Source organism: Mastomys coucha, unplaced genomic scaffold, assembly GCF_008632895.1.
Source record: "Mastomys coucha isolate ucsf_1 unplaced genomic scaffold, UCSF_Mcou_1 pScaffold15, whole genome shotgun sequence".
NCBI classification, from domain to species: domain Eukaryota; kingdom Metazoa; phylum Chordata; class Mammalia; order Rodentia; family Muridae; genus Mastomys; species Mastomys coucha.
Window position 1 is genome coordinate 73,755,899 of NW_022196897.1, and position 18,765 is coordinate 73,774,663.

The 18,765-nt window shown below is 42.4% G+C and overlaps 1 pseudogene; it reads left to right on the forward strand.

Moving 5' to 3' along the window:
• The first annotated feature begins 9,833 nt into the window (after positions 1-9,833).
• LOC116092135 lies at positions 9,834-12,218 on the forward strand (annotated as a pseudogene).
• The last annotated feature ends 6,547 nt before the right edge of the window (positions 12,219-18,765 follow it).

Below are 18,765 nucleotides of genomic sequence, written 5' to 3' on the forward strand. Positions count from 1 at the left end.
GGGATCCGAACTCAGGACCTTCGGAAGAGCAGTCGGTGCTCTTACCCGCTGAGCCATCTCACCAGCCCTTGTTTTGTTTTTCAAGAAAGTTTCTCTGTATAGCCCTGGCTGTCCTGGAATTCACTCTGTAGACCACACTGTCCTTGAACTTGATTAAAGGCATGTGCCACCACTGCTGGTCTATAACTCTCTCAAGGGGATCTGACATCCTCTTTAGTCTGGCCTCTGCTGCCAACTGCACTTGTGGGCACACCCTTGCATTCAGATAAACACTAGTACCTAAGGTAAACTAACACAGATCTTAACAAAACAGGAGAGACTTTCAGGGGTGATGCTGCTTTACCTTTAAACACTTATTAATTTTTGTTTTGCTTTGTGAGGTTGAGTGTTTTCATCTCCATTCCCCCGGGGCTGGAGTTGCAAACTTCTGTGGTTGTTAGCAACCTCATGAATAAGGTGGATGGGGATCCTTTTGGAAGAATAGTCAGTGCTCTTAACCACTGGGAACTCTACAGCACCCAAAAATCATTTAGCTTTTAGTTTTCTTTTGTCTTTTGAGATCACATTGTGTAGACCTGAAATTCTGTGGAGTTAATAGTTTAGCCAGATGTTTGCCAGGAGCATGTAATGTCTGCTCAAAAGTTTGAAGCAGGAGGAATTCTGGAACCCAGCTAAACCTTGACATTCTCATGCACTTTTCCCTGTCAGCTTCTGCATTTTCGGTCCCTAAAGTTCTCTCAGAATATAGAGGAGTCAACAGCATGCATACTATTCTTATTCAATACTCCAGACACCAGCCTCACTTCCTCCATGGGATCTTTCTTCCCATCCTTTCCTTAGATTACTCTTTTACAGTGTGGAGAACATTATTCAGGGCTTCTAGCTTGCTATGCATAACTTCTCTTCCAGGTATGGCAGTACACCCATTTAATCTCAGCACATAGTAGGTACAGTAGGTAGATCAGACAGGTATTCTAGGCTGTCCTGGACTAGATAAGGAACTCCAGGATATCCAGGGCTATATGCTCAGCCTTATCTTTCAAAAAAAAAACAAAAACAAAACAAAACAAAAAACAAAAACAAGCAAACAAAAATACAAATGGGTACTTCCCCAGTGAGCTATACACAAAGTTGTTTCTTACTGCTCAGCATTCTTTATTCTATTATACAGATTGGACACTCTTTCCATGCCTGTGGGAAGAGGGAGAAAGACTCCTCCAGATTGCTGAATGCCCACAAAGCAGGCTTGCACACCTAGAAGCCCTCTCTCAGATGGGCCCTTTTTGTTTGTTTGTTTGTTTGTTTATTTTGTTTTTCCAGAAAGGGTTTCTCTAAGTAGCCTTGGCTGTCCTGAAACTCACTCTGTATACCAGGCTGGCCTTGAACTCAGAAATCCCCCTGTCTCTGCCTTTCATTTGCTGGGATTAAAGGAGTGCACCACCACAGCCTGGCTCAGATGGGCTCTTAAAGACCAGGATTCTATAGCAGTCTTCCCCCAGAATTTGCAATCCCACTCTGTGACCCCATCCTCATCAAGACTGGATTTCATGTGATTCACACTGGCCTGGAACTCCTTATCCTGCCCCAGCTGACACTGAACTCCAAGTCCCATTGCCTTTACTTTACAAGCCAAACAACCATGGTCCCATGCTGATCTCATCTCTAAATTTCAACATTTGTTTTTATTTCATTTCTGTACCTCATTCAAATTGTTAATAGTTTTATTCTGGAGAAATGAAAGAAATTTTCTGTAGGCCACCTAGGGCTACTGTCATCCCTGGATATTGGCTGAAGATGGGCTGCATTCTTTTGGGGTTCTTAATAACCAAATTTGAAGGAGATAGTAGGACATTCCAACCAGCAAATGACTGCAGCATCCATCACTGTAGATGGCTGATGGCTGTAATGCCTAGTCTGGGATTCAAGTCTCTTAAATACCATTTGAGTCACAGGTTCTGGGATAGCCCATTAAGCCCCATTTAAAGCATTCCACTACTTTTCATCTCCAAAGTCACAAAATCCACATTCTTTTAAACAAATACATGATCAGGCCTATCACAATATCCCAACCCCTGCTACCAGACACTGAAAGAAGAAGCTGTAACATTGAAGTTGCCTTGAAGACCCCAAGATGTTCAAGATGTTAGAACCATGGGGTATCTGCTGAGGAAAACTGCTTACAGGAAGTGGATCAAGCCCAGAAGAAAGATGCTCATTTCAGTCCACAAAAATCAAAAAGGAGTTAGAGATCTGAAGACTGCTTTGGTGTCATACCTGAAAATGCAAGAGTTTTAGAGTTTGCCCACCTGGTTTCTGGTCTTGCTTTGGGGATTACTGTTAACTGATTGGGTGAATCGCAGAAGAGACTTTGAACTTTGAGTTTTCAACATTGAGACTGCTATGGACTATGGGGACTTTTGAAGCTGGACTAAATGTATGTTGTATTATGCTATGTTTAGGTATGTCCCTCATAGACTCATATGTTTTACCAAGCCTGTGGGGGCCTGGGATTAGAATATCATGGTTTGTCTATGTTCAGCCCAGGGAGTGGCACATCTGATTAAAGATGTGTACCACCAGGCTTGGGTCTGGAACTTGCTTATGACCTTAAACTCAAGAAATCTCCTTGCCTTAGTCTCCTGGGTTTCATTGCCACAATGCCTCAAGAGCTACATGCCAAGGTCCTGGTCTCCATCCAAATCCAAACTTGTATTTCCCAGTCTCAAGATCTGGATCACAAGTGAGTTTTCCAATTCTGGATTATAGTTCATTCTAGATATAGCCAAGTTGACAACCAGCAATAGCCATTGCACATTTATTCATTCTTTGTTTCACATTTTTTAAAATTTAAATTTATTTTTAAAATTATTCACTTTAGGGCTAGTGAGATGACTCAGTGGGTAAGAGCACTGACTGCTCTCCCGAAGGTCCTGAGTTCAAATCCCAGTAACCACATGGTGTCTCACAACCATCTATAGTGAAATCTGGCTTCCTCTTCTTGTGTGTCTATATAATAATAATAAAAAAAATTCACTTTATATCCTGCTCACTATCCCCCTCTTCATTACTTACTCCCACAATCCTTTCTTCGGACATCCCTTCTTCTCTGAGTGGGTGGGCCTCTCTGGGTATTCCCCCCACCCTGGCACTTCAAGTCTCTGCAAGGCTAGGTGCTTCCTTTCTGATTGAAACCAGACAAGGCCACCCATGTAGAGGAACATATCCCAAGTGCAGGCAAGAGCTTTTGGAACGGCCCCTGCTCCAGATGTTTGGGACTCATATGAAGACTGTGAGATTCCCAGAGGGACCCCCACACTCAAATCCCAGGAGCGATGACCCCTCACACCACCTAGACATGGACTTGATGCAATCTGCAAGAGGCTTTTTATTCCAGCTAGCTGAGACAAGACTCGTATCCCTCACAGGGGTAGAGGAGTCTGGCCCTGACCAAGGTCTCAAGCAGCTTTTTATTTCTGTGCAGTTGCTGGGGCAAAAGGGGAGACTGGGGTAAGGGGAAGGTAAGAGGTGGTTGCTGATTGGTGCTGGCTTATGCTAGGGTCCAGGGGCAGGCTAGCCACCTGGCAATTGTTTTTGGCCAGGTTGTTTCTGGGTTCTCAGGCCAGGTCATCTTGGTTCCCTTTTTTCTGGGTTCTTGAGAACTGATCCCCTATTGTTTCTAGGTTCTGGGAGCCGGTCTCCCACTGAGTTTAACTAATGGCTAAATTCCCACAGTACAGTTTGAAAACTTAATCTTACATTCGCTCCTCCTCTATTGTACCTAGTTCTAATCTTAGAACATCTGACTCTGATCTTTTTAAAGCTTGATATTGTTGATGGAGCATGAGCACTTGAACTGTACTAATTTTTTTTCTGATAAATCTTACCAGCCTGTTCAAGACGCAAGCTGCAAAGGTCAGCAAAAGAAACAGAATTATTGAAGGGCCCATCAGGGACTTCCTGCTACACTAAGCCCCAGAAGAACTGCTATGGTCATGGTTACTGCTTCTCTTTTTATATGGTGTTTACCTTCTATTTTATTTAGAAAGGAGGAGTCAGTATGGTATAGGAGCGGGGGGGGGGGGGGGGGGGGGGGGGGGGGGAGTTAATTGGACCACCACACAGGAATTATTTCGTAAGACATCAGGGTACACACAAGAGGTTAAGCCAGTTCTGTAAGCCCACTATCTATTTGTTGGTGGAAACAGGTATTTGCTGCTGTCTGAGTGATCTACACTTAGGTTGCTGCTGCAGAGGTATCTCTTATCTGCTGGGCCTTTTTTAATGCACAGGATTTGTCCTGAGACTGACTACAGGGTTAATCTGGACTGGGTATGAGGAGACCATCTGCAGAATTTAGGATTGAAGGTGTATGGTCTTGGAGATTACTGGTAATTGGTTAGAATTGTGTTCAGTTATATCTCACAGATTTAGTCTAGCCATTAGTAAGCAAAGGTCAAAAATCATATTAGGCCACCAGGTACCTGGAGGAGCAATTTTGGTCATATTTTATATTATATTGCTGGTTTTGGGAGCTAATCTGTCAGATTAGCTTTTGGGGTCAATGTGGGGGATGTCTCACTTATTGGGAGCAGAGTCACTAGGACAAAGGGGCAGGTGAAGCTTGAAGGGGTTTGGGGTACTCTCTACTGTCTGTCTGCTGACAAGGATGTCTTTTTGACATGAGAGGCATGGATCAAGGTGAGACACCATCTGGCACGATGTCTTACATATACTGCTTCTCTGTCCTGGAACTGGTGTGGCACTTGGAGGTCGCCAGGCTTGTCTCTGGACACACTTGAGAGCCTTTAACTTGGCAAGGAGGGTGGTGGAGTAAAAAGACTCATTTACTAAGAAAGCACAGAGTGCAGCAGCCGGAGGGGGGCTGCCATACAGAAGCTCAAAGTGTGTGAGCTAAAATTTTTCTAGAATATTTCCAGCTCAGAGAAGGGCATATGGAAGGAGGACTGTCCAGTCTATTACGCCAGTCTCAATTGACAATTTGGTGGTTAAGGTCTCTTTTATGGTTCTATTCATTTCCTCTACCTGTCCTGAACTTTGGGGTCTGAGAGCACAGTGTAATTTTTATTTTACCCCATGGATCTTGGCCAGTCCCTGACTGGGCAACAAAAGCGGGTCCATTGTCTGACCCAATTACCTTAGGTAGACCAAACGGCACGAAAATTTCTTCTATCATCTTCTTGGCCACTACTTGAGCTGTTTTTTTGTCTTATAGGGGAAAGTCTCAGTCCATCTAGAGAAGGTATCTATAAACACTAAAAGATATTTGTTACCAAATATGACAGGTTAAATTTCAGTGAAATCAGCTTTTCAATGTTCACCACGTCAAATTTCTTTATCTATTTTTCAATTGAGTGACATCTAGGTTGTGTCTAAATTTTTGGTTTTGTTTTGTTTTGTTTTGTTGTTGTTTTTTTGAGACAGGGTTTCTCTGTGTAGCCCTGGGGTCCTGGACCTCACTCTGTAGAGCAGGCTGGCCTTGAACTCAGAAATCCACCTGCCTGTGCCTCTCAAGTGCTGGGATTAAAGGCATGCCCCACCACTGCCCAGCAGATGTTTCTAGTTTCTGTCTATTATGAATAAATCTGCTCTGAACATAGTTGAACAAGTGTCTTTGTGGGATGTTGGAGCATCTTCTAGGCATGTGCCCAGCAGTGGTATAGCTGGATCTTCAGGTAGAACTTCTTCCAGGTTCCTGAGAAACTGCCAAATTGATTTCTAAAGCAGGTGTATATGTTTATACTCCTACCAGCAATGGAGGAATGATTGCCTTGCTCCATCATGCCTTCTTTTAAATAATCTTTCCAAAGGGGAGTAAAATTCAAAGAAGCAGGGTTTAGTACATGGTGGGGCAAAGGTAAATTGTGTCTGTGTTGGTTCTGTGACAGATTCTCCATGCTGAGCTTGATGTGGAATTGTATTTGAGGCAATTAGAGGGTACAACAGGGCACAGAGAGTTCTCTGCTATTGTGTATTCTCCAGGGAAAGTATTCAGACATGGATTTAAGCCAATATTAAGCAGGGTCTTTATTACCCAACTTATCATTGTAGTTCAAGATTTTTTGTTTGTTTGTTTGTTTTTGGGTTTTATTTATTTATTTATTTATTTATTTATTTATTTATTTTTGAGACAGGGTTTCTCTGTGTAGCCCTGGCTGTCCTGGAACTCACTCTGTAGACCAGGGTGGCCTTGAACTCAGAAATCCGCCTGTCTCTTGTTCAAGATATTTTAAGAACAAAGATCCTTGAGCTGAAATGATGGCTTAGCAGTTAAGAGCACTGACTGCTCTTCCAGACGTCCCTAGTTCAATTCCCAGCAACCACATGGTGGCTCACAATCATCTATAATGGGATCCAGTGTATTCTTCTAATGTGTGTCTGAAGACAGGTGCACTGTACTCATAAAAATAAACAATAAGTAAATCTTTAAAAAGAGAACAGAGACCCTGTTCTAGGTTGACATTCTTCTGTTAAGAAGAACAATTAGCCAAAAGTTGAATAACAGAAATTGAAGCAAGGTTAGCACATTTAGAGACTTTCCTAGATGTATGGGCTATAATGGACTATGTTTTATTTTGGTGTTCGCTTGTGGTACTTTCTACCTGCTGAGTTTTATGGCCTGAATGGTACATCCACCATGAAGTCAGTTGTCCTAAGGTCCGGGGTCCTATTAAGTTCTGTTGTGTTCCTCTACTATCATCCATGGTGCCATGCCCCCAGTGTCTGTTTTTATTTTTTTAATTAAAAACATAAACACTTGATTTGGAGCAGTGGTTGGATTGAGTGGGATTTGGCAAACCTAACCATGTGGACAATTGCAAGGGCTCTCCATGCTGCGGTTAGTGGAATGTAGGCTTTGAGAACAGTAGATGAAGAGTCATGGTGTAAACTACCTGATCCTTAGAGTCTCATTTCCAAGCTGTTCTCTGACACTGGACCATAGGTCTCAGTGTTATTGGTTGGGATCTGATTTCATCATGTAGCTCAGGATTTTGACTATCCTCCTGCCTCCTTTAACAATGTGGGTGCATGCTAGAGATACCATAGCAACTGTGCTGTATCCTCAGTATCAAAGTCACAAGATGAATGCCCTCACACCATCCTCGTTCTTAGTATGCCATAGCATCCAGCACAGGTCTAAACCTCCAGAAGACATTCATAATGGAGACCATGCCAAAGGTCCATTAACTCTGACCTTTTCTACTTCATATTTCTGGTCAATCATGAGTAACAGTCTTGGAAACCCTAAGCTGACTCTTTCTCAGAACCATGCTGTTCACATAAGAATAAAACTCACTCAGATGTGGCAGCTCACACCATCTCATAGGGAAGTCTGAGGCAGGATGGTTTTTGAGACTTGGCACCTAGTATGGGCAACATACTGAGTTCAAGCTAACCTTAGATACACCATAAAACCCCACTTCAAAAATTAAAAAAGAAATCAAAATCAAGTCCATATATCCATAACTAACAATTCAGTGTTCATTAGTTGTGTCAATGAATGGAGTTCTCGTAACTATTTATTGCTCTAGTTTAAGTTTTTTTCTGGGGTTGAGATCTTATCCAATCCACCCTAACATCATGGAAATCCCCAAATGAGAAAGTGAGTTGTGATTCAACTATTTTTTTTTTTTTTGAGACACTATTTTTTTTTTTTTTTTTGAGACAGGGTTTCTCTGTGTAGCTCTGGCTGTCCTGGAACTCACTTTGTAGAGGAGGCTGACCTTGAACTCAGAAATCTGCCTGTCTCTGCCTCCCAAGCTTGGGGATTAAAGTCATGTGCCACCACCTCAGTGATTCAACTATTAAATCAGACTGCGATTTTGGTTGAGAGGGTGTAGCTACAAAGGGGGCGTTTCAGTGGAAAAGTATAAATAGAGCAGCCAGAGAAACCCTCAGGGTTTTGGAGCCTAAAGCCACTTGGAGTCACCTCTTACCCCTGCTGGGATCTAGAGACTTTTAAGTGTTCAGATCAGGTAAAAGTTCCTCAGCTCCACTGGGTCACTCTATCTCACTCAGCAGAATCTATCTTTAAGTTCACTTCAGTGTGTGGTTTGTATATATTTTTAGTTAATTGATTATCTTTTTGAGATAAGGACGTAATTCAAAGATTGTTAGCAGAGGGCCAGCTAACAATCATACCAGTGTGTATTGCTTGTTGTAGGAAGTCATTTTTCAAAAAAAGATTTATGTGTGTGAGCATGTTTTCATTCTCCTCAGACAATAGGACATTGGATCCTATTACAGATGGTTGTGAGCCACCATGTCCTTGCTGGGTATTAAACTCAGGACCTCTGGAAGACCAGCCAGTGCTCTTAACTGCTGAGCCATCTCTCTTTCCAGCTCTCAAGTCATTTTTTTGAGTTTGTAGTTGCTGTGATTATTTTTGAGAGAGTCCCACTCTGAATATCAGGGTGACACTGAACTCCAGGAAATTCTGAAGGAAGTTCCAGATATGAGTACTTAAATGTCTTCACTGATCTTTTCTGGGGGTGCTAGGTGAAGATTTTGAGACAAGGTTTCTCTCTCTATAGTCCTGGATGTCCTGGAAATGGCTCTGTAGACCAGGCTTGTCTAGAACTCATAGACATTGCCTCCTGGGTGTGGGATCAAAAGAATTAAAGGCTTGTGCCACCACCACCCAATTTGTGCTGACATTTAGGCCAATTTAAGCCTGGTATGGTTAGGAAAGGAAAGTGTGATCCACAGAGCAAGGTTCAGGATAGAGAGGGCTGAGATACTATGGCTTTAAGTATATCTTTTGTTGGATGCATCTTCTCTTTGTGGAGACCAGGCTATCCTCAAACATGCCTGATTTAGTTGGCTTCGTTTATCTTCGTGTAAGCCTTTGTCAGGGTGGGGTGGCACAAGCCTTTAATCCCAGCACTAGGGAGGCAGAGGCTGGAGGATTTCTGATTTCAAGGCCAACCTGGTCTACAGAGTGAGTTCCAGGACAGCCAAGGGCTACACAGGGAACCCTGTCTTGAAAAAACCAAAAAAAAAAAAAAAAAAAAAAAAAAAAAAAAGTGTAAACCTTCATGTTATAGTTTATTTAATTTATTTAATTTTAAATTTAATTTAATTTTAGACTTCTTTCTTTTTTGGTCTTCTATTAGTTTCTAGAACTCTAGAAGTAACCTACAATGACATTGAGCTAGTAAGTTTCCTGATTTTTAACATGTAAATTGTCAACTCCATCTCACAGTCCATCTTGTCTTTGTCCATGCTTTCTATAAAGTTATAGACCTTGGCAATGGCTAACAAAGGTTTGCAGATCTGTTTAGTGTTTCCTTACCATCCTGTTCTGCACTGTAGCTTGAAGAAAACAAGCTTGCATCCTCCTTGGTTGAAATGCCAGGACATGTGATGAACATCATGAAGTCAATAACTAATGCTTATTTCACAGATTCCCTACATTCCAGGCAGGCTCCACTGAAAGGATGCAGACCATGTGAAGGTTGGGAATTGAGTGTTTGCCTCTCCAGGGCCTGGGGTGTTGAACAATCTACTTGTTCATCAATATGTGGGCTCCCCTGATGACCTCCTTCTCAGTAAGGTATATTCATCTGAGTTATGGTTGGAATTGTATGGGTCCATTTGGGAAATGCTTTGGAGAGCCTTCACATACCAGAGAGAAGTATGGCTTTAAAAACTAACATCCAGTGATCAAAATGCATAACCTGCAACTTCTACCATCAAAGCAATGATATTGTCCAGAGAAGTTTTTGTGTGGAAGATAGGCTTTCAAAGTTTTCTGAATGGTGTTTCTGCTTTTATGTTTCCCAGGATCACTTTTCCTGAAAAAAACAGTTACAATGAGCGTTGAGTCCCTACCTACACTCATTCACTATGCAATTCACACTCTACTGAAGGAGGAAGCTTTAGCCATTTCTGCTCTGAAGGAAGTGCCCAGTCATCTATTCCCAGAGATGTTCAAGGGAGCCTTCACTGAAAGGCATACCAAGGTCCTGACTGCAATGGTGTCTGCCTGGCCCTTCCCATGCCTTCTTGTAGGAACCCTGATAGAGGACCCTCACCTGGAGACTTTGAAAGCAATGCTTGATGGGTTGAATGTCCTGGTAACAGGGAAGGTTCATTCCAGGTAAACAAGACCCAGCTAGGGTAGAGTAAGGCTCTGTGTGTGCAGAGGAGGAACATTTGGGAACAGGGAGTATTTGTCCAAAGGTGGATCAGAGGCTACTGACAGCATCAGTCTAGAGGGTTGTGGAATCTTGGGCTTGGCCTTACCCATCAGGGCAAATGATGAGAAATGTGGAAAACACAGCTACTGAGGAATAAACATGTCACTGTTTGTCATACAGGAATAAGTGGAATGAGGCTCAGATTAAATGAAATGAAGGGAAGACAGATAGAGATTCAGTTGATTCCTTTTTAACTGTACCTAGACCCCAGGCTTAATAGTAGTCATTGGGAAAAATACATTGGAAGGGATAGCTGAAGTGTGAGATATGGACCAGAAATGGGACTATAAGTTATGTCTTAATCTTCTGAGAATTCTACCCTTTTCATCTACAATAGGTGCAAACTCAGAGTGCTTGATTTGAGGAGGAATGTGCACCATGACTTCTGGAGCATACAGACTGGATCCCATGAAGATAACTGTTCATTACAGAACATGGCACAGAAGCAGCCAGTGAAGACCTGTCCTAACCCCGGAAAGAAGAAACATTTGAAGGTGGTAATCAATTTTGAACTCCAGAAGGCCAGTTTCGATGAATGGACAATGTACTTGTTGCAGTGGGTGCAGGAGAGAAAGTCTTCCATTCATCTATGCTGTAGGAAGCTGCACAGTTGTGCCTCATCAGTCTCTACTGTCATAAAGGTCTTTGAATTGGAAGATTTAAACTGCATCCTGGAGCTACGGCTGAGTCAGTGGTGGCTTGAATTCCTGGTACATCTGGTTCCTTATTTAGAACAGATGAGTAATCTTCACACCCTCATGTTAGAGGGAATTAAGAAGCCCATCAGTTTTATTGCTTGTGAAGACCAGGAAGACTGAGTGGCAAAGCGCATTGCTTTCTCTGCTCTCCAACTTTGACTGTCTCCAGAATCTCTATTTGAATGATATCTACCTTCTAGAAGATTCCCTTGACAAGTGGCTCAGGTAAGGGAGGATGAAGAGCATTCTCCAGACAATAGAAAGCACATCTCTTTTCCTTAGAAATTAGTAAGACATTGATGGTCTGACCACCATAAACCTAGAAGTGGTAGAGACATACATAGCATATCTGAACAGATGAGTTCTGTACTCAGATATGTGTGACCATGTACTAGCATGCTTCTCTCACATGTGAAAGGTTAGTTTGAGTCCAGAAAGGGGTTGAGTAAATAATGGGAAATGTGTGACACTGTATTTGAAAATGGGGAAGTGGACACAGTTTTGTTAGAAAACAGATCAAGGGCCTCTTAGGGACATCCCTAGGATAAAGCAGAACCCATCATATGGACAAACTAAACCTGGGACAAGTGTTACCTGTCGTGCTTTAAATGCCATTTTGCAAAAATAATCTCTTGCTCTCTCCCTAGCTGCCTGAAGACCCCTTTGGAGACCTTGTCAATTAGGCACTGCCATCGGCTCTTACAATCAGACTTCGAGTACCTGTCCCCATTGTCTGAATATTCGTAAGCTCAAACATCTGAACCTGAATGCTCTCTGTCTATCTGATGTAGGCTATGAGCTTCCAGGGCTCATCCTAGAGAAAGTCACAAGTACCCTGCAAATTCTGGAACTGGAGCAGTGTGGAATGACAGACTCTCATTTCGAACCCCTCTTACCTGCCCTGAGTCAATGCTCCCAGCTCCTCAAAGTCAACTTCTATCATAATGATATCTCTCTACCTGTCCTGAAGAACCTTCTTTGTCACACAGCCAAGCTGAGCCAGCTCACCCAGGAGCTGTACCCCGCCCCTTGGGAATGCTGTAAGGGTTCCAAGATTCTTAAACACAGATTTAAGCAAATTTGCCCAGAGCTGCTGGAAATACTTAGGACCCAAAGTTAACCCAAGAAAGTCACCATTTCTACAAATACCTGCTTGGAGTGTTTACATTCCTGTCAATATTATTATAACCTAGGGGCCACAGATTGGCTTTGTCAGTGCATTTGTCCCTAAGTAGAATAAGGTTGCTTCTGTTAACCAAGAATGGAACACTGTGTATGAGTATATCCTTGTTTGCCTATAATAAAGATGCTGAGTTTTGGGATGCTAGTGCATCTCCATCAGAACACACAGCCCACTTGTTTCCAGTTTTTCAATGCCTGTTTCTTTCTCCATTGCCCTATTCAGATAGGTCTTAAATTTGTGCAGGTTGCAGCATCTTGTAGATAGGTCTGTCATCAAGGAGTCCCAGAGGACATGACTTCACATTGGAAAGAAAATGGTGTTCAGTGGGTTCAGATCCCAGGGACTGAGATTGACAAGGAAAATAATGGAATGAGGGGACAAGAGAGTCAGAAAGACAAGAATGCATTTTCAGAGAGACAATTTTAACCTTGTAAATATTGTTCCCTGAAATTGAAGTTAGTGAGGGTTTTCCTAGAATGGTAGCTGTAAAGTTACAGTGGGACCTTGGAAACCTGGAGGAGGGCACAGAGGTCATGGTACTCAGAAGCACAAAGAGAACCAGGAGTGTTAATCATGCAGGGGTGTTTCCTCAATACTGGAGATAAAAGAAAATACCTGCATTTCATCCAGGAAGGTGAGGTTTTTTGTTCTTTGTGTTTTTTTAAAGGACCTGGTGACCTTTCTGTTATCTACAGAGGCTGACCTCACCCACCTTGTTTTCTGTAGAAAGAGATCACACCTACCTTTTGCAACTGGGCAGACCTTACCCAAATTCCCTAAAATGGTTATTCCATACTCTTCCCTCCCTAGACCATTACCTATCCTCAAAGGAGATGTCACACGTACTTTATGGCCTCCTGACTTTCTTGCTTTCAGTTAGAGACCACATCATTTAGCTAAAGAAGCCACCCTCATGGTCATATGTACTTTTAAAAAATAGTTTCTACATAGTCACACTTTTTTAATTTGTACTATACTCCTGGAATTGTACTGATTGTTGCCTGGAAACCTTTTCCCAACTTGTACTGTATTTTAAATATGTGGACAATGAACTGTCTGGTTTTAAACTTCTTGAAGGCTGATCCAGCTTAAAATCTGCACAGCATATTATTATCTACTTGCAGGGACACCCCTCCTCCAACAGGCACATAAATGTGGGAGCTGTGAACCTAGGAGAAGGTAAAAGTTATCTTTCAATAGAAATTAGGGGTTTAGGGGGTTCTTCCACTGAAAACCAGTCAAGACCTTAAAGTGAGAGAGTAGAACTAAATATGGGCTTTTCTCAGTCCTCTGAGATCAAACAGTTTGTATAATTAGTAATAGTTTGTATAATTAGTAACATAATCTAAAGCACAATCCAGGAAGAGAAGGCACTTGCCTTTAATCCACAGTACTCAGGAGGCAGAGGCAAATGGATCTCTGAGTTCAAGGCCAGCCTGTTCTACAGAGCAAGTTCCTGGACAGCCAGGGCTACACAAAAAAAACTTTGCCTCAAAAAATTCCAAACTAAGAAAATATTCAGAGCAACAGTCCTACACATAGGACTTAAGGAGAATCCATGAAAAGAGAGATAATAAAGTCCCTGTCAATTTGTGTGTGTGTGTGTGTGTGTGTGTGTGTGTGTGTGTGTGTTAGAGGGGGGTGGGGTAAAGAGTTGGAGAGAGATGGGTCTGGTGGGAGGACACATCTTTGAGAGAGAGAAAGGGAGGGAAAGAGAAAATGTTCTCATCTGGCAACATCTAGGCAAGGTGGGAGAAATGGATTTAAGGGTCTTGACTTACAGGGCATAGACCTAAGTTCTCTTCTCAGATCTGATTGAACTTGCTCCCATGCTCTTGAGAGCTACCTGGCAGCCCTTTCTGCCCATGGCTGTCCAGAGCGGACCACCACCAGAGGGATGACAGGTGAGACAGGGCTCCCCTGCTGCAGCAGGAGGTAGTTCGTTCGGCTGATTTGGCTGTTATTTATTAGATGGAGGATGTTATCTTTGACTGATAGTCTAAGTAACATTTATATGAATGTTTAATATTTTTAGTAAATACACTAAAAGCAAAATTCGTAAATGCTAAGTACAAACTTAATTTATTTACAAGGCCAAGCTTTTTTACTTTCTTTCCATGCGTTTAAGGTTAACCCTAAAACAAGTAACTAAAAACAAGTAAAGTTTGTTCAAAATCAGATATGATATCTGCTAAATATGGTATTTAAAATGTTTAAAAGGCTTCTTATGCTGCTTGGATTTTACTTCCCGCACCAATTTTACTGTAACATCATCAGTTGAACAATGGCATTAGAAAATCAGAATTTGCCCAGCAGTTGTGTCTCATGCCTTTAATCCCAGCACTTGGGAGGCAAAGGCAGGCTGATTTCTCACTTCGAGGCCAGCCTGGTCTACAGAGTGAGTTCCAGGAGAGCCAGGGCTATACAGAGAAACCCTGTCTAGCAAAACAAAAAATGCAATACTAAAAAACAAAACAAACAAACAAACAAACAAAAGATCAAAACATGAGTTTTGATTGCATGTATGCACCATATATACACCTGGTATCTGTGGAGGTAGAAGACATCAGACCTTGAGTTATGGACATTTGTGAGCCACCTTGTGGGTTTTGAGTATGAAACACAGGTCCTGTGAAAGAGCAGTATGTGTAGTCTTAACTACGGAACCACTCTCCAACCCCCACACCTGCCCTTTAGACAAAGTTTTCCAAGATCAAATTCTACATGAGTCCTTTTTATTATTATTATTATTAATTTTTTAGATATTTTCTTTATTTACATGTAAATTTCTCCATTCCCAGTTTCCCCTCCAAAAAACAAACACCAACCAAAGACTGCACATGGAGGGGTCTGATTGTTCACGCAGCATGTGTATAGTAGAGGATTGCAAATTCGATCATCAATAGGAGGAGAGGACCTCGGCCCTGTGAAGGTTCTGTGCCCCAGTGTAGGGGAATGCCAGGGCCAATAAGTGGGAGAGGGTGGGGTGGCAGGCATGGGGAAGGGGGAGGCAACAGGGGTTTGTTTTTGTTGTTTTTGTTTGTTACATAAGTCCTTTGTGACCTTGAAGGCTGGGAGAAATCTCCGGAGGAAGGTACTAATAGAAAAGGTCTAACTTTTTGTGCTGCAAACTTTGTCAGATAAGAAGTGATTTTCATAGGGTGTGACAATTCTTACGACTTTATTACGAGAACTTGATAGGCATTTGCAGGCTGTTCTCTGTGAGATCCATGACTCTGTGAGATCTCTGTGAGATCCTACCCTGAGGGTATTAGGGGAAATGGAGAGGCTTACAATGTCAGCTTTAAATGGCTTTTCACTCCAATGCACCTGAGGTAACATTTTTTTATAGTTTTTTTTTTTTTTTTTTTTTTGAGACAGGGTTTCTCTGTATACCCCTGGCTGTCCTGGAACTCACTCTGTAGACCAGGCTGGCCTCGAACTCAGAAATCTGCCTGCCTCTGCCTCCCAAGTGAGGAGGTAAGGTTTTTTTTTAGAGTGCTTCTAATTTTAAATTCATTTCTCCAGGGTAAGCTCTTCAATAGCTGTTTAACTACTCACATTCCAGAAAACTGCCAACACCCTTTTAAAATATCTTTTTTGTATTTAGCATCCAAACCCCCAAAATATGCATGAGAATGGACCATCCTGTGGTTGGCTGGAGCTGCAGAATCAAGGTTGTTCTTGGATAGCTTTTCTGTGTGGGGATCCCATTCTATTGTTTGTTTGTTTATTTATTTATTTATTTATTTATTTATTGTGACCAACCAAGTCTCACTGTGTTGCCTTGGGCATTAGCTGTAGACTTTATCATTTGAGTTACTTCCAAATGCAAGGATGGAGTGGGAAGCAGCTTTAGAGCCTCACCTGAGCTGCTGCTTGTGCCCCCTCCCAGCTGTGCCTAATTCTGCACTAGCCCTACCCTCTCTCAGGAGGTGCTAGAAAATGTGGATGGTGGAATGGTAGCTGTATGGAGGACACTGTCTTTTCACAGAGGAACATCTCCAGTGTGCTGTGAGACTGTCTTTTGATTCCCCATAAGCAAACCTGATAAATAGTGATCTATTCAGTTCTATGTGGGTAAAACTGTAGTGCTAGGGAGATGTTAGTGATTCCCCAACACCCCAACCAGGACCAAAAAAAAAAAAAAGAGCTGATCTAATGCTATTCACAGCAGTGTCTTTATTTGAGCTATCTCAGGGCCCCCCAGTACACTTCGGCCAAGCAGGACAGTTTTGGTGGCAGGGGAGCTCTGGGTATCTATCAGGGCAAGGCAGTAAACAGTAAGTAGGGGGATAAGTGTGCAAGCATCTAATTGGAAAGCTACTGTGGCCTTTAACATGATTGCATGGGGCAGGGGAGTCATATCATAAACTTAATTTCTGCTTCCCTCTTCCTTGGTGGTTGTTTAGGCAGGGGATAGGCTTGTAATCTGGGTGTGTAGGTTTGATGGAATATCCTGGAGATACTGGTCTTGTTGAGTGTCTATCCTGGAAACAATGGTCTTATTGGAGATTAGCCTAGAAACTGGAGCTAGGCTTGGTTTTTGTTGGAGGCAACTTGGAAACTAATGCTAGGTCAGGTTCTTTAAAATGGAGTCTGAATTTAAAAGATTTGGCCTCTCATCCCTCCTTTTTTCTTTTGACTAGAAGGCCCAATCTTGGGACTTCCTGACATTTGGTGAAAACAGTTAGTAACAAGGTTATGTCTTTGTGGTGTCCCTGGGGCATGGGTAGGAGCCCATTAGTGGAAGACTGGAAGGAGTCTTGAGGCTGAATTCTCCTCCTGGGTCTTCAACTGCAAACAGATGTTGGGTGGATCCATGCTGTAACTCTGTAACTCAGGGACCCTTTCAGAAAAGCTCTAGTGACCCCTGGCAGTGTCTTTTGAGTAGTACCCAATTTCCAGGCTAAAGCTGGTAGAGCTCTGGAGGTGAACCTATTTTATGAAAAGCACAAAGTTTAAGAAAAAAAATTTTGTGTTAATATTGTGTTATAACTTCTGTCAGTAGGTGACCCAAACACAACTTTAAAAGGGGTGAGGCCAATCTGGCATGGGGAATTCTGTACTCTATAAAGGGTGTAGGGAAGAAAAGTCAGTCACTGTCAGTCTCTAAGGTCTTTGTTAGGGTTCTATTTATCTTTTCTACCTATCCTGAACACTGGGGTTGTTAGTTTTTTGGAAAATGTGGGGAAGAACCCCACTCTCAGGGCTTGGGAAGGATGACCCCAAACACCACCAAGACATGTATTTGATGCAATCAGCAAGAGGTTCTTTTATTCTGCACTGGGCGAGACTCATATCCCACTCAGGGGTAGAGGAGTCTGGCCACACACAAAAATTTAAACAGGTTTTTATACCCACACAGTTGCTGGAGCACAGGGGAGGCCAAGGCAAGGGAAAGTAGGGGTAGTCTCTGATTGGTGCTGGCTTGTGCTAGGGTTCAGGAGCAGGTTAGCCACCTGGCAATTGTTTGTTACCTCTTTTTTTTTCTTTTTTTATCCTGCCAGGTTGCTCTGGTCTCTAAGTTCTGGGAGCTGGTCTCCCATTGTTTCTTAGTCCTGGGAGCTAATCTCCCATTGAGTTCATCTAAGGGCTAAGTTCCCACAGTACAGTTTGAAAATTTTAACTTTTCAAGGTCTATAAGCACAATGAAGTTTCCAATCAATTCCCTGAATATTAGCTAGTCTCTAACTTACCTGGGACACAATGTAGGTCCATTGTCTGACCCTAAAAACTTAGAAGAAAGGGCTGACGAGATGGCTCAGAGGGTAAGAGCACTGACTGCTCTTCCACAGGTTCTGAGTGCAAATCCCAGCAACCACATGGTGGCTCACAACCACTTGCAATGAGATCTGATGCCCTCTTTTGGTGCGTCTGAAGACAGCTGCAATGAATTATGCTGGAGCAAGCAGGGTGGAGTGAGCAGAGCAGAGGTCCTAAGTTCAATTCCCAGCAACTATACACATGATGGCTCATGGCCATCTGTACAGCTATAGTATACTTATACACACAAAATAAATAAAATAAATCTTTAAAAAAAACTTAGAAAAAGCATACCTTGGAAGAATTTCTTTTAGTAATTTCTTTTTTGCCATATGCACAATCTCATACTTAGTTGGGAAAGTCTCAGTCTATCCTGAAAAGGTATCTATAAATATTAGCAAATATTTGTATCTGAATTTTCTTTGGTTTGACCTCCATAAAGTCTATTTCCTGGGGCTAGAGAGATGGCTCAGAGGTTAAGAGCTCTGACTGCTCTTCCAAAGGTCCTGAGTTCAAATCCCAGTAACTACATGGTGGCTCACAACCATCTGTAATGGGATCCGATGCCCTCTTCTGGTGTGTCTGAAGATGGCTACAGTGTACTTACATATAATAAGTAAAATAAATCTTAAAAAAAAAAAAAAGTCTATTTCCTGATAGACTCCTGGCTTGTTGTTCTGGTATTGAACACTGGGGTTCTTCTCATTGGCACTCACATTAGCCATTTGACAGGCCTTACGGTTTTTAACTATTTCAGCAGTTTTCAAATTAATTCTGAAATGGGACTGGTGGATTAAGTCCTTTGTTCTCCGGACTCCCATGTGTGAAGAACTGTTGGGAACCAAATGGCACTTGGCTGACCTGCCTCCACCTGACTAGAATCCAGAGACAAATATTC